Raw genomic sequence first — 14,801 nt, 5'->3', positions numbered from 1 at the left:
GCTGTCCTCCACCCACCTTCCAAGAAGAACCTTCTGGCTTGGAAGAAAGGACCAAAACATCCACTGGGCTCCCATCTACAGAGACTGACCCGGAGGACATGTCCCCCTGGTCTTCTCTGCTCCCTTGTCCCTGAGGGCCATCGTTGACAGGATGGATGCTTCCACTGGCCTTAGCTGCAGTTGGAGCCCAGAACTCCTCCTGGACGGCCCTTCAAGGGGCTGCCAGGGTGGCTCCACCCACTCCTGCCCACCTGGCCTGCCAGGTGCTCTGAGACCTGGGAAATGCAGAGCCTCTAGCTGGAAACATCTGGGGAAGAAGTGAAATCTGTTTCTACCTCAGCCCCAGGGATCTGAAAAACCAAGCTCTGGAAGCTCTTAGAAGCCAAATGAGAGGGTGGAAACAAGAGCTGGGTTGGTGCTGGGGAGAAGGTTCTCTAAAATCTAAAAGGATTTAGGTGAAGGAGCTGTATTCCAGAGAAATGCCCTGGTGAACTGAACTGATCTAGGCAGCCTTTGATCTATAAATACGTTGTTATCCTCTTGCTTTTCCCTTTCTTAGACGTCCCAACTCTGTTAGTCACTCATTCAACAAATATTTCGTTACCTCTATGTGCTGCGCTCCATGCACGACTCCGAGAATGCAAAGAAACAATCCCTACCCTCAGGAAGCCTATGGTTTAGAATTGCGCTGCGCCATATGGGATCCACCAGCCACATGTGGCCACGGAGAACCTGAAGTGCGGCCAGTGCAGCTGAGAAACTCAAATCTTCATTTTATTTCATTTTAATGAGCTTAATTTTTTAAATTGATACTCAATTCAGTCACTGAAATCTTTTAGGTATATTTGGGATGATTTGGGTATGTGAATCAATTTTTTCAACTGTAAATGTTTTGAAATCTAGATACGTGTTAAATATTTCTAGTGAAAACTTAAGATCTGAATTGAGACATGCTCTAAGTATAAAGTATACATCAGATTTCAAAGACTTAGTAGGGACAGAAAAGCTTGTAAAATATCTCATTAATCATTTTAAGTTGATTTACATGTTGAAATTATAATATTTTGGATATATTGGGTTAAATAAAACATATTACTAAAGTTACTTGTTACTTTTTAATGCGGCTATTAGAACAATTAAAATTAAACAGGTGACTAGCATTATACTAGTCTTCCTCGACTTTGGAGAGATTATGTCCCCATAAACTCACTGTAAGTTGAAAATGCATTTAATTCACCTAGCCTACCTTAAATGTGCTCAGAGCAATTACATTAGCCTACAGTTGGGCAAAATCATCTAACACAAAACCCATTTTATAATTAAGTGTTGACTACCTCATGTAATGTACTGAATACTGTACTGAAAGTGAAACACAAAATGGTTGTCTGACACTGAATGGTGGTAGTGCATCGGTTGTTTATCCCGGAGACCGCATGTCTGGCTGAGAACTGCTGACTGGCCGCCCAGCCCAGCATCAGGAGAGGGTGTCATACCGCGTATCACTAGCCTGAGAAGAGAGCAAAATTCAATATTCAAAGCAGGTTTCCACTGGATGAGTAGGGGTTTCCCACACCATCGTAAAGTCGAACCATCGTTAAGTTAGGGACCGTCTGTATTTCCACTCCATGGTGCTGGTGGAGAGTATGAGGAAATCCACAAAGAAGGGCCACCTGGCGTGGCAGCGTCCGGAGGACAGTCTGAACGTGGGAGAGAATGGTCAGGAAAGTCTGAGGGAGCCAAGTATGAGCGGCACCTTGGAAGGTGCACTCAGATGTGGGTGTCACCATTCTGAGCAGAGGGAGGACACAGAAACAAGATGCAATGGGCACTTTCCAGGAAATGCAGGGGCGTGGGAGTGATGGTCGAGAGGAGGCACATCTCTTCAGCTCACCCCGCCCTGGCGGCCACAGCCCACGGTCAAGGAGACAGCTGAGGACAGCAAAGGCAACGGCAGGTGCTGGGCTGGGGGAGGGGGGAGCTGCCCCTCTTCCCCCACACTTAGGCCTCCCTCGATTTGAGGGTATGTTTGTGCTGCTTTCTTTGGGCTGCAGAATCGAGAGACTACTGGGTCCTGAAGTCCATCTATACATTTCAACATGCACTTAACGATGTGAGCTACACCCTATACCTAAAGGTAGTGCAGGGATCCCAGCTTGAGTTAAAGAAAATCCAAAACCTTGCCTTAGTCAGCATGGCGATGTCCTTTCTTACTGTTGATGACAGGGGGAGAGGGAGTGATGGTGAATTCGACTTCTCAGATGTGGCGTTTGAAATGAGCACTGAAAAGTCCTCTGGTGTGAGCCTTCGAGGGACTGCCAGCAAGCTGAGCTAAAGCGCTCTCAGAGGCTGCCTGGGGAGGGCATCCCTCGGAACCGCAGCAGCCTCACAGGAGGGGCTGCAACAAAGCCAAGTGGCCTCACAGGAGGGGCTGCAACAAAGCCAAGTGGGAAGGCCGAGGTGTTGTGGAGACTCCCAGGAATGACGGAGATGGGGAGGGAGCAGGCCTCCTAAAATGCAGGTACTTGGAGTCACAGCAACCCCGTTTTAACTCTGGGCTATTGGGTCCTGGGAAAATATGGATCACATTCTTTATGGAGCATAGAAAGAGGAGATGGGGAGAAGTACCCATTTTATTGATTCTAAGATGCGTTTATTTTTTCCACATTCTAACATCTCTAAAATCAGGATGTCCTTATACACACTATATTTAAAAAGGATAACCAACAAGGACCTACTGTATAGCATAGGGAACTCTGCTCAATGTTATGTGGCAGCCTGGATGGGAGGGGAGTCTGGGAGAGAACGGACACATGTATATGTGTGTCTGAGTCACTTTGCTGTGCACCTGAAACTATCACAACATTGTTAATTGGCTATACTCCAGTATAAAATAAAAAGTTAAAAAAAATAAGAAGATAAAAGCAGGATGTCTTACAGTCAACAGCGCTTTGTTTGTTTACATGGTAGGGTTTCTAAAACTTCTTATTTGTCCATAAAATAAAAGTGCACCTCACAATTGACGAAATAGAGTCTGTATGCTTTTTTCCTCCACTCTGACTTTTTTTGGGTTACAGTCTGTTTCTCAGAGCAGACTTGTATATACCATGAATATTTTGTTATGCAAAGTGTGTGCAGGGCCTAAAAGAATACTCCAGCGCAGCCATGGAACGACACTGGTTCCTTTAGTGGACCAAATGGCCAAGGGCCACTGTGATGTGGGGAACACCCACCCAAGCTAGTGACAGTGGGCTGTGTCACAGGATTTTAGGATATGGGCCATCAGTGAGGCATGTTTATCTCGTTCCTCACCCATACTAGGCGGCTAGTTGGTTAATTGGTGCCTTCAGGCTGAATGAAGGAGATTTTCTTCACCTAGAAAATAAGGATTATTATACCCATCCTATCTCACAAAGTGGCTATGCAAATCAAGTGACAGTGATCTGCAAACTCTAAAGTGTTATACCCAATTACAGTGTAAGCAAAGAAAGTTGTCATTTAAGAGGATTCAACTAAGAACAAGAAGATGGAAACTATATCAGAGAGACACAGGCAATCCCTTGTCCTCTAATCCAGGCACATGCCCTGGTTGTGTTGCTTAACTTTTATTAAAAAAAAAAAAAAAAAAAAAAAAATCAGCCTTTCCTCAAGCTCTGCTGACTTAAAAGCAATAATTCTCAACCTTGTCTGCACAAGAATCACCTGAAGAACTTTTAAAACAATACTGGTCCCTGTCACAGACCAATGAAGTACAAATCCCCGAATGTGGTAACATCTGTAGTTTTAAAAGCTCCCTGGGTGATTCTCTCGTGGACCAGGGTTGAATAGTTGCTTCACAGAATATGCTATCTTCTTATCAGAAACACGGAATATCCGCACTCCAGGATTTGGTCAGAAGACGTCAGTCTGAACTCTCTGCCACTTGATAATTATCAAATGCTCCGCCGCAAGAAATAATATTCTTTATATTATTTCTGCAGTTCATTCATTCCTTTAGATACTTTAGGTTGTAACACTGGGTTAAAACAGACTTTCAGAAAGTGAGTCTTTAGACCACCTTTTTTTTTAAAATTGAGGTAAAGTACACCTAACATAAAATTCACCGTCTTAACCTTGACCACACTTCTGGGGCCACTCATAAAGCATCTTTAACAGAATAGAGCTTTGGCATTTTGACTTCTGCCTGCTGTTTTGGGAGAGCCTGGTGAAAGTCCCCTTTATGGGACTGGAGACCCTCTGACATCACCATGAAACAGGTGCTCCTGCTGTGACCTGCAGCTATGGGTTACTGTTCTTACGAAAGGTAGTCAAAGTCTTATGTGTCCCTTCCCAGATTGCTTACTATAGATACTTGACAAAGCAACAACCTGAAGTGTTTTAAGTCCCTCTATTTTTGTGTGTTTCCATCAGAGAAGAGGGCGAACACTGTAGCTCGGAGCCCAGGAAGAAGTGAGGGATGTGGGTCTGGCTGTCGCCTGTAGCCCACAGTACCTGCTAAGGGAAGCAACAGTCCTCCGTCTCCGTTGAGCTGCCCAGGGTGTCCTCTGGCCTGGACATGACGGGTCCCAGCCACTCCTCAAAGCCCAGTGGATGGTACCAGCCTGGATCATCCAGATGGTGGAAGAACTGCACCTCCGGGAGAGGGCAATGTGGCACTGGCCCTCGTGGCAGGGAGCCCCATGATGCCCCACACGGTGTGATCACGAGAGGCCACGTACAGCCTGGCCAGGAGGGGAAGACAGTCCTCAGCTCGGTGGATCCTAAACCAGTTCTTTAGAAGGATGTTGCAAGAAATAGCCTCCTGAAACCTGTCACTGGATTTTCCCTTGTGAATAATGTGGATAGTATTCACTGTAACAGGATCCTGCAGGAAACATTCCTCTAAGGGATCATTACCAGAACAGGGGCAATTTCCCCAGGCCACTTTTTCATTTTCAAAATGTTATAGGTACAGAATTGCATAACAAATTGTACTTCACTCCTTGCCTTTACTTCTAGAAAATTTACCGCCAAATTTTGTCATTTGGAAAGAACACAAGGTCTCACAATGTTCATTCTGTGTTAATCTGGCCTCTGACTCAGCACTATTTCTCTTCCTTTTATGGTACTTTTTTCCCAATTACCTCGCTTTTTAAAACTTTGTATGTCTTTTTATGTCTCTTGAAATGCCTCTTGCAAAAAAGGAGAGACCAGAGTGGGCGAGAGAGAGGCATGGGCACCTGAGAAGTACAACTGTCATAAAAGAACGCAACACTGAACAACATACATAGCCAGCCACAGAACTGTTTTGCTATATGGGCCAAGAATTTTAAATGGGGGGCACTGTCGCTGCCCTCCAGCCGGAGGCCACCAGGAACACAGCTGCGGTGGCCAGGCGGGTTTATTGACCTTTGCAGCCAGGAAGAACACTCAGGGACCCACAGAGTGTCTCAGGAACAGTGTTAGAAAGACTCTATCAGGGAATTTGGGTGCTGGTTGGCTAATCTGGGAGAAGTCCAAGGAAGCAGGGCCTACATCTAGATTTAATGCTGTCAGAAATTTGCAGGGGGTAGGGAACGGGGGCGGCGATTCTGTGATTGGGTATTTTGTGGGTAACACAGTGACCTTGTTTTTCTCTGTGATTAGGTAAAATTATGGAGTGATCTTGTTTTGTTTCATTTTATCATGATCTCAGAGTAACTGTGAGGTTTTTACTCTGTGGGATTATTGGTCGAAGAAGAGAACAGGGTCCTGCTGTCAGCATCAGAGCAGCTTGCAGTAACTTTGAGGTCTTGCTCTGAATGTCAGATCAGTTCCGGACACCAGGGACTGCTTTCTTTCTTTCTCAGCGCCACCCCAGCCCCAATCTTTGGGCCAAGGACAGACAAAGTCAGACCACAGGACGTTAATTCAGGAAATCCAGATTTCCTCCAGAGATTTTGCTAAGAGCAGAAGAGTGTGCATTGAGTGTAGTCTGCAGTTAAACTGAAGTTAATCTTTTCCTCTCCTTCTGTTGCAGGATGAATGGTTGAACTATCTGATGTGACAATGGCTGTGCAGTCATATTTAAGACTCAGGACGTGGGGACTTCCCTAAGGGTACAGCGGTAAAGAATCTGCCTTGCAATGCAGGGGACACGGGTTCCATCCCTGGTCAGGGGACTAAGATCCCACATGCCGCGGGGCAACTAAGCGCCACAACTACTGAGCTTGCACGCCTCAACTAGAGCCCGTGTGCCGCAAACTACAGAGCCTACGCGTTCTGGAACCCACACGCCACATCTAGAGAGAAGCCCGCGTGCCAGAACGAAAAGCCTGTGGGCCTCAACGAAGAGTCTGCGTGCCTCAACTAAGACCAGACGCAGCCAAAAATAAATATAATAAATAATAATAATAAAATAAATAAATAACACATCTAAATCTTTTTTAAAAAGACTCAGGGGCTTCCCTGGTGGTGCAGTGGTTGAGAATCTGCCTGCCAATGCAGGGGACACGGGTTCGAGCCCTGGTCTGGGAGGATCCCACATGCCACGGAGCGGCTGGGCCCATGAGCCGCAATTACTGAGCCTGCGCGTCTGGAGCCTGTGCTCCGCAACGAGAGGCCACGATGGTGAGAGGCCTGCGCACCACGATGAAGAGTGGCCCCCGCTTGCCACAACTAGAAAAAGCCCTCGCACAGAAACGAAGACCCAACACAGCCATAAATAAAAATAAATAAATAAAAGACTCAGGACATGATACATTAGCCAACTGTAAAATAGGCAATTATCAGAAACAAAATGACTTTCAATCCTTGTAATACATCTCCAAACCAAAAGGTAAAGTGCTACTTTCCTTTTCAGGAAAACAAAGTAATTAAATTATCCTCTTAAATAGAATCGATGCTATTAGTTGTTTAATTGACATAAGTTGATAAATTGATATCAGAATGTTAATCTTTTTTTTTGGCTGGGCGGCATGCAGGATCTTAGTTCCCTGACCAGGTATCAAACCCACACCCCCTGCAGTGGAAACGTGCAGTCTTAACCACTGGACCACCAGGGAAGTCCCAATATCAGAGTATTAATGTTGATCTGAAGTCTTGAGCAGAAGCTGTCCACTTCTGAAGTCAGCAACTTCTGGAAGATTCCTAAGAATCTCAGTTTAAGATTTCCAGTGGAATGGACATCAGTAGTCAGAAGGAAGTGTTTATCTTTTGAGCTGGGAAATATTAACCTAAGGATCAATACTTTGGAGTTTTGTTGGTCTGTTTTTAACTGTACCTGAATAGGTCATTTTTATCGAAGTTCAAGGGCAGTTTATCTCAGGTATCTTTTCCAGAACACTTAATCTCCTGTTGCAAATGATAAGTGAGTGGTTTGGAAATGTAGCTGGTAACCATTGATGATAAAGCTGGAGGTACTGTATGTGTTCCTTGTAGTACTTGATCATATTTCATTGCAGTAGGATAGAATTTATATTGAGGGTGAAATTTTCAAAGGCATGGACCAGAAATTTATTAATTCATAAGGAGATAAACTGTGAGTCCCAGAGGGGGTTGATCTTATACACCTTAAAGCCAATGACAATATTTTAGGCCATGGAAGTTTCAGGGAGCTTATTAATTTCAGTATTTAGAATTCCATTAGTTCTATTTTTCTTAAGGACTGTGGATGATAAAAACAGTAAGATTTGGAGTTAAAAGGCAAACATTATAGATTTCCTTAATAATGGTACCAGTAAAATGAGTGTCTGTCATTAGAGAGATAAGTGGGAACTCCCCAGGCCAGAAAACAAAATCAAGCAAAAAAAAATTTTTTTTTACAGTTAAAGCCACAGCTCTCTGGCAAGGGAAAGCTTTAATCTATTCTGAGAAGAAACCAGAAAATAACCAGAATATAGTATTTATAATCCATTGCAAGAGACATTTGTATAAAGTCCATTTGGAGGATTGGAATTTGGTCCTTGTCCGTATCCTACCTTTACAATTTACCAGGGTCACATCGTTGGCAGTAGGACGTGTTTTAAAAACATCTTTGTCAATACCTTTAAAGTTACCCCACCACTGTTTGTTTAGTGTTGTCAGTGTACCTGCTACTATAAGTAATACCATGAAGCATTTTTGCTAAGCTCCATTTTAAATTATCTGATGTCATGAGTCAGCCATTCTGAGAGCACCAAAAGTTATCCTTATGCAACTTTCCCCACTTCTGAATTTTTCCACTTTTCATTTTTCCAAATTAGGGATTTGTCTCTGACAGTTAAGAATAGCCTCTTTGAATGCCTCCAAGGCCTCTCTTTTCTTTACAATTACAGGAGCAATTGTCTTGGTTACCACTGCTTATGTAGCAGAATGGTCAGCTAAAGCATTACCAGGAGGTTGTGGGTCTTGGTGCTTTGAATGAAGTTCTACTTTTATTATAGCTATTTCTTTAGGTAACAGCAAATCAGCTAAAAGGTTTTTTTTAACTTGTCCAATTTTTATATGTTTTGTCAAAATTAGAAAACTCTTCATGTCTAAAGAATTCCAAATTTGCAGACTACCCCAAAAGCACATCTACTATTAGTATACATGCTTGTTCTTTTACTTTTTAACCAGCTGGCATGCCAAGGTGAGGGCAATTATTTTAGCCTTTGGAGCTGATTTAATTTCTGGACTGGTCTATATTTTAAGGGTGAATTTAGGTCTGTGATAGCATTTTAAAATACAAACAAAATTAGGTAAGGGCTAACCAAGAGAATTTCTAACAAAATGATTTTAGAGTATGAGAAAAGCACTGAAAGTTATGAGAATCATTTGGTTAAAAAAATAAAAGGAACCTCTGCTAATCTGGGCATAAAATAATTTAGTCATTTTACATGAAAGATCGAATTCTAATTTTACTCCTTTGGTACATTATTTATTCTTTTATTTGTATGTATTTAGGCATATGTAGATATATAAATATAAAATAGATAATTTAAAGCTTTTAAATATAGCTTTAAAATATAATTAACTTCCCAGTATATTAAATAAAACAATATGTGTCATATTAAATTTATCATTTGAATAAATTATAATAATTTTTCTAAATAAACAGAAAATCACCTCTTATTCTGTATATATACCTATATCTCTCTGCAATTACTATATCTAGGACAATTAACTATCTACACTAATTATTATCTTTAATTAGAGTAACCAATATTTTCTCTTGTATTTAGACACAAGAGAAACTCAGAGGAAAGAAAGTTTAGAAGCCATCCAGCTGTTTTTTATGAGCATTTATTTCACAGCATGTAAACATTTTGAGATGGCCAAAACAAATATACATGCATTAGCATCCATATTCTGTTACTTTACTGGCATTTTAAGAAATAAGGACAAATTAAAATTATGTTTAGTAACCCGTGTTTTTGTATCTTTCCCCTCCTCTTAGAAACCACCTTCGTTCTGTCAGCCTGGAATCAGGAGCTCTTGTCCGACTCCAGTTGAGTGATGCTTGGTCTTTGACCAAGTCCCAGAGATGCAGGTCACACTAAAATGTTTTTATGGATGGTCACACTACAGTTCTCATGTTGGCTTTTCCATCTGAAACTGTGCCCCCCTCCAAGCCAAACACCAGCCCCGTTCATTCTTTCCCACTATAATGCTCATTCCTGTGTATCTTTCTAAATGGCACAGTTTCACCAGACAATTTGAAATTACACTGGCCACTTTTGGGGAACTTTACGATGGACAAATTGTTCATTTGAGAGGCACCTTAAAATAAAACAAACAAAAGCCCCAACTGTCCACAAGTCAGCTTTCTTTAATTGGTGTTAGGAAGCTAGCTTCTAAACGTAATTCAGACTCAAAAATTTCCTCCCTGAAATATTCTTTAGCTAGCACAATTACAAAACGTGAGAAACTGTCTCCCTAATCGTCCCCTTTAGACATTAATCAGAATTAGCTCCTGATGTTATTCTAATTCCCTTCCCACTTTTTGTTGATGGTTTAACATCAAAATGTAAACCAAAATTGGAAAATCACTCCATTGCATGAACTTCAGCTTTTGGTTAAGCATTTTAAAGAGATTTTGAAGACCAAAAACAAAAGAACTGCCATAAGAAATTGTTTGTCCTATTTGTCTAAAGAGATCACTTTGTTTAACGTGGGATGCATGCCGTCCTTCATTTGCATACTTCGGGGGTTAGTAGGTGCTTATACTTTAATCTTATGGCTACTTTTTGTGTCCCAGACAAGGTGAGGGCCTCAGAGCTGGGGTGGGATGTCCCTCTTTAGTGCTTATTTAAGCCCCAACCCAAACCTTGAGAAAAGTAATGGTGAACGGTGACACCTGTCAAATACGAGTTTCTGGAGTCAGACCACACCTTGAAGTGGGGTAAGGAGAGGATTTCCCCCAAGGGGATATTTGTTCCCCATTTGCTCCACTAATGGTCAGAGGACTGGAAGAGAAGGATGGGGGAGGGATGGAGTGGAAAGTGAGGCAATTTGACCTGGAATCCCAGGTGCGGGGAGCCATGCTGATAGAGGCTGAATTTGCATCTCCTGTTTAAAGTCTTCTGAGAGTTACATGGGACTCTCAGTAAGGTTTGTGCCTGTGGCTGCTACCCGTAAACCCTCCTAGAGACACACTAGCTTCTTTGGCTTAGCTGCCTGAGGTTGAGAGATTAGTTTCCTCATCTGTTCAATGGGGGTAATAACAGTACCAACCTCACTGGGTCACCGTGAGGATGAAACGAAGCAGTTGGAGCTGCCTGGCACACAGTGTTAGCTGTGAAGATGATGGTGATGATGGCAATGATGGTAATTCCTTCCATTATTCTCACACCTGAAGGAAGGTCTTGTTAACTGCTTTCCACCTGCTTTCAGTTCCAGGCTCTGAAGTGGAAACATAAGGGTATGAAGGATGTCACCACAGGAGACAGCTGTGCCCGGCTCGAGGCCATCACACTGGAGTCAGAGCAGGGGAACAGGGGACACACATAGAGCAGTGCTCTGGGCAACTAGCAGAAAGAGAATATATATGAGCTGGCACTTGGGTCAAAGAGGCTCCTGCCATTCACAAATCAGTGTAAAAATGAAATGTTATCTCAACGTAGATTGGGAACATACAGGTTACAATATCCCAAGTAGTTCTGCACAGCAAAAGAAACAATCAATAAAATGAAAATGCAACCCACAGAATGGGAGAAAACATTTCTAAGCCATATATCTGATGAGAGGGTAACATCCAAAACATATAGGGAACTCATACAACTCAATAGCAAAACCCCCAAAAACCTGATTAAAAAATGGGTAATGGACCCAAATAGACATTTTTTCCAAAGACGGTATACAAATGACTAACAGGTGCATGAGAAGGTGCTCAACATCACTAATCATCAGGGAAATGCAAATTAACACCACAATGAAATATCACCTCACACCTGTTAAAATGGCTATCAAAAAGATAAGATATAGCAAATGCTGGTGAGGATATAGAGAAAAGGCAACCCTTGTGCACTGTTGGTGGGAATGTAAATTGGTATAGCTGCTATGGAAAACAATATGGAGGCTCCTCAAAAAGTTAAAAATAGAACTAGCATATGATCCAGCAATCCCACTTCTGGGTATTTATCTGAAGGAAATGAGATCACTACCTCAAAGAGATACCTGTGCTCCCATGTTGATTGTAGCATTATTCACAACAATCAAGACATGGAAACAAGCTAAGTGTCGACAGATGAATAGATAAAGAAAATATGGTGTATGTATATATATATATATATACACACACACACACGGGAATAATATTCAGCCTTGAAAAATTAAGGAAAAGGAAATCCTGCCATTTGTGACAACATGGACGGACCTTGACCATTATGCTAATTGAAATAAGTCAGACAAAGAAAGACAAATACTGTATGATCTCACTTATATGTGGAATCTAAAAACACCAAACTCAGAGAAACAGAATAGATTGGTGGTTGCCAGGAGCTTGGAGGTGGAGGAAGTGAGGAGATGTTGGTCGAAGGGTACAAACTTATAGCTGTACGAGGAACAAATTCCCGGGACCTAAGGTACAGCATGGGGACCATAGTAAACAATATTGCATCGTGCGCTTGAAAGTTGCGAAGTGAGTAGATCTTAGATGTTCTCACCACACACTGCACGGAAATGGTAACTATGTGAGGGGATGGATTTGTTAACTAACCTTGCTTTGGTAATCATTTCACAACATATAAATACATCAAATCATCACATTGTATGCCTTAAACTTATGCAATGGTATGTGTCAATTATATCTACTTCAATAAAGCTGGGGGAAAAAAATCCCAAGTAAGCCTCCTGAGCACATTAGTTCTTTTCACAGAATCAGCACAGTAACTCTAAATACATCCTTTCATCTCTTTGTCATATAATCCCAAGTTAAGGAAACCTGGCAAGATAGAAGAGCAGTTTGTTAATCAAGGCCCGCATCAGAATCACCGGTGGACAGAGTCTGTGAATGCACATCCCTCAACTCTCCCCCAGACCTGCTGAATTCGAACCTGGGGAGGGTGGTGGTACAGGGCACTTGCATATATTTATTCCAGACCCACAAGTGCTGCTGATGGGCAGCGAGGGTTGAGAGCCCCAGACTGGAAAGAACATCCCCAGGCTGGGCAGGGCAATGCTCAGAGCCCTCCAGGCTCCAGAACCAGAGAATGAGCGGTTCCGGGGCTGAGGCGGGAGGGGAAATGGTGAGAAGTGGGTAGAGGGAGAGGAGGGACGATGTGGAGAGGTGGGGAGCAGAAGAGCCCCCAAAGTGAGGTGGAGACCCAGCCACACCGGTGGCTACTCTCTTGCTAGCTTATCCTTGATTTCTTTCCAAGTTAGTTTCTTCTCTAACAGATGACCCCTTGTAATAGGGAAGAAACTTTGCTATTACAAGTTAATCACTAAAAGGATGTCACCTGTAAGCTTAAATGATACATAATGGCCCATCTCTGGGAACCCTGTCTCCCAGGTAATGAGCATTAAGCTAAAATACCTTCGTTTAGCTCTCAGGAAACATCCTGACCAGGCCCACCTGTGAATGACTGCGGGGAGGAAGAAACTAACACATCCCCTCCAGCTGACCAGAACCAGGACTTTACTCCCCAACCTTTTAGCATAAAAGAAGGCTGAATTCTAACTCAGGCAAGAGGGTTCTTCGAGACTATCTTCTTGGTCTGCCAGCTTTCCGAATAAAGTCACTATTCCTTGCCCTACAACTCGTCTCTCGATTCATTGGCCTGTCGTGCAGTGAGCAGTACAAGCTTGGACTCGATAACACCCTCACAGGCTGCCCAGAAGGAAGGGCAGGTTCAGACACCATCACACCCGTTTCTCACATCCTCACTGAACGTGCAGAACACGCTTGGACAGTCCAGAAGGATTTCCAACTGGGTGCAAATCCACCAGCCTTCAACCCTGGAGATCTAATTCCCTGCAACACCCTTGTCGTCAGGAAAAACTAGAGTTTGCAAACTTGTAAACCAGACCGTCTATTGAAATATAGGAAAGTTGTATTCTGTGAAAATGGGAAATGAAGGGTAGGTGAAGCTAAGTGCCCCAGAGGTAACTCTCCTGAGGTTACAAATATCTACAGATAGCCAGGGTAGGAAAAACTCCAAGTAAGCAGGTCACAAGAAGGAAAAGAAACTGGTCAGACATTCTGTGAAAACAGGCAGTGGGGAGACTGGGAATCCAGAGGCTTGCAGACAGCTTCTCACTGCCTGGGTTCCAGTCCTGACTTGGCCCTTTACCAGCTGGGGAATCTTGGGCAAGTTACTTAACCTCTCTGCATACTCGAATTTCCTCTGGCAAACCTCACAGGGTTTGTTCATTCACTGAATTTGTAGCAGGTATCAACTATGTGGCAGGAACTCTCGTGAAATTCAACAGTGAACAAAATAGACAAAGTTCAGATTTCACAAAAGCCATTCATGGGGCGTGGCTTGGGAAACTGAATCTCCTAACATGTGAAAAGCACTTTGATCAGTGCCTTGCACGTGGCGAATGTTCCGTGTGTGTGTGTCATCCTGAGGCCGGGCCTGGCTCGCTGCCTGTGGGGTCTGCAGCAACTCTCCTAAGACTGGGGCCTGAGTTCGCATCTAAGGTCCCTCAAAGCTCTGTTATTCTCTGAGGTTTGATCCCACGTTTAGCTGCGGGCCTTTTACCTAATTCCTCAGAACAACGCCGCCTCTGCCTCACCCAGCCCAGGTGGAGGGCCCAGCTCCTCAAACCAGCAGAAGTTGGAAATGGCCTTTCTCCTACTTTTGTCTGAGGGTGCAGGTCCCTAGCACCGCGTGGCAACGCCTCTCCCCTGCACCCTGAAACACCCCTCTCCCTGACCTCTGCTCCTGGATGTCTTGGGAAACAATAACTTCTTGGCAGCCAAAGATGTTTAGAAAAAAGCTGTCTTCCTCTGTAAAGGAGAGGTCTGTTTGCATTGACTAATAATCCCAGCCAATATTTCTGAGTGCCAATCACATCTACCACATATACTTTCTCACTGAAGTCTCAAAACATCTTTTTAAATTACATATTTCTCTCCCCTTTTTATAGATGGGGAAACTAAGGCTCAGAGAGATTAAGTAACTTGCCCAAGGACACACAGCTAGTAAGTCACTGAAATGTTTTTGATTCAGTCCAGCCAACCCCAAGGCCCATTGCTACCCAGGACACTGCACTGCCTGAAAAGCCTGCAGAGTGAAACCACAGGACCGGAAGATCTGACAACAATCCAAGACTGTTTCCAAACACTGTGGGAGCTGATACTAGACAAACTTGGCAGTAAGCAAAGGACCCTCACTCACCAAGCACAGTGGGTGTTTCTTAGAACGCTTTGTGTCCCT

The sequence above is a fragment of the Balaenoptera ricei genome, chromosome 1 (genome assembly GCF_028023285.1).
Source record: "Balaenoptera ricei isolate mBalRic1 chromosome 1, mBalRic1.hap2, whole genome shotgun sequence".
NCBI lineage: Eukaryota > Metazoa > Chordata > Mammalia > Artiodactyla > Balaenopteridae > Balaenoptera > Balaenoptera ricei.
This window is presented reverse-complemented; position numbering follows the sequence as displayed.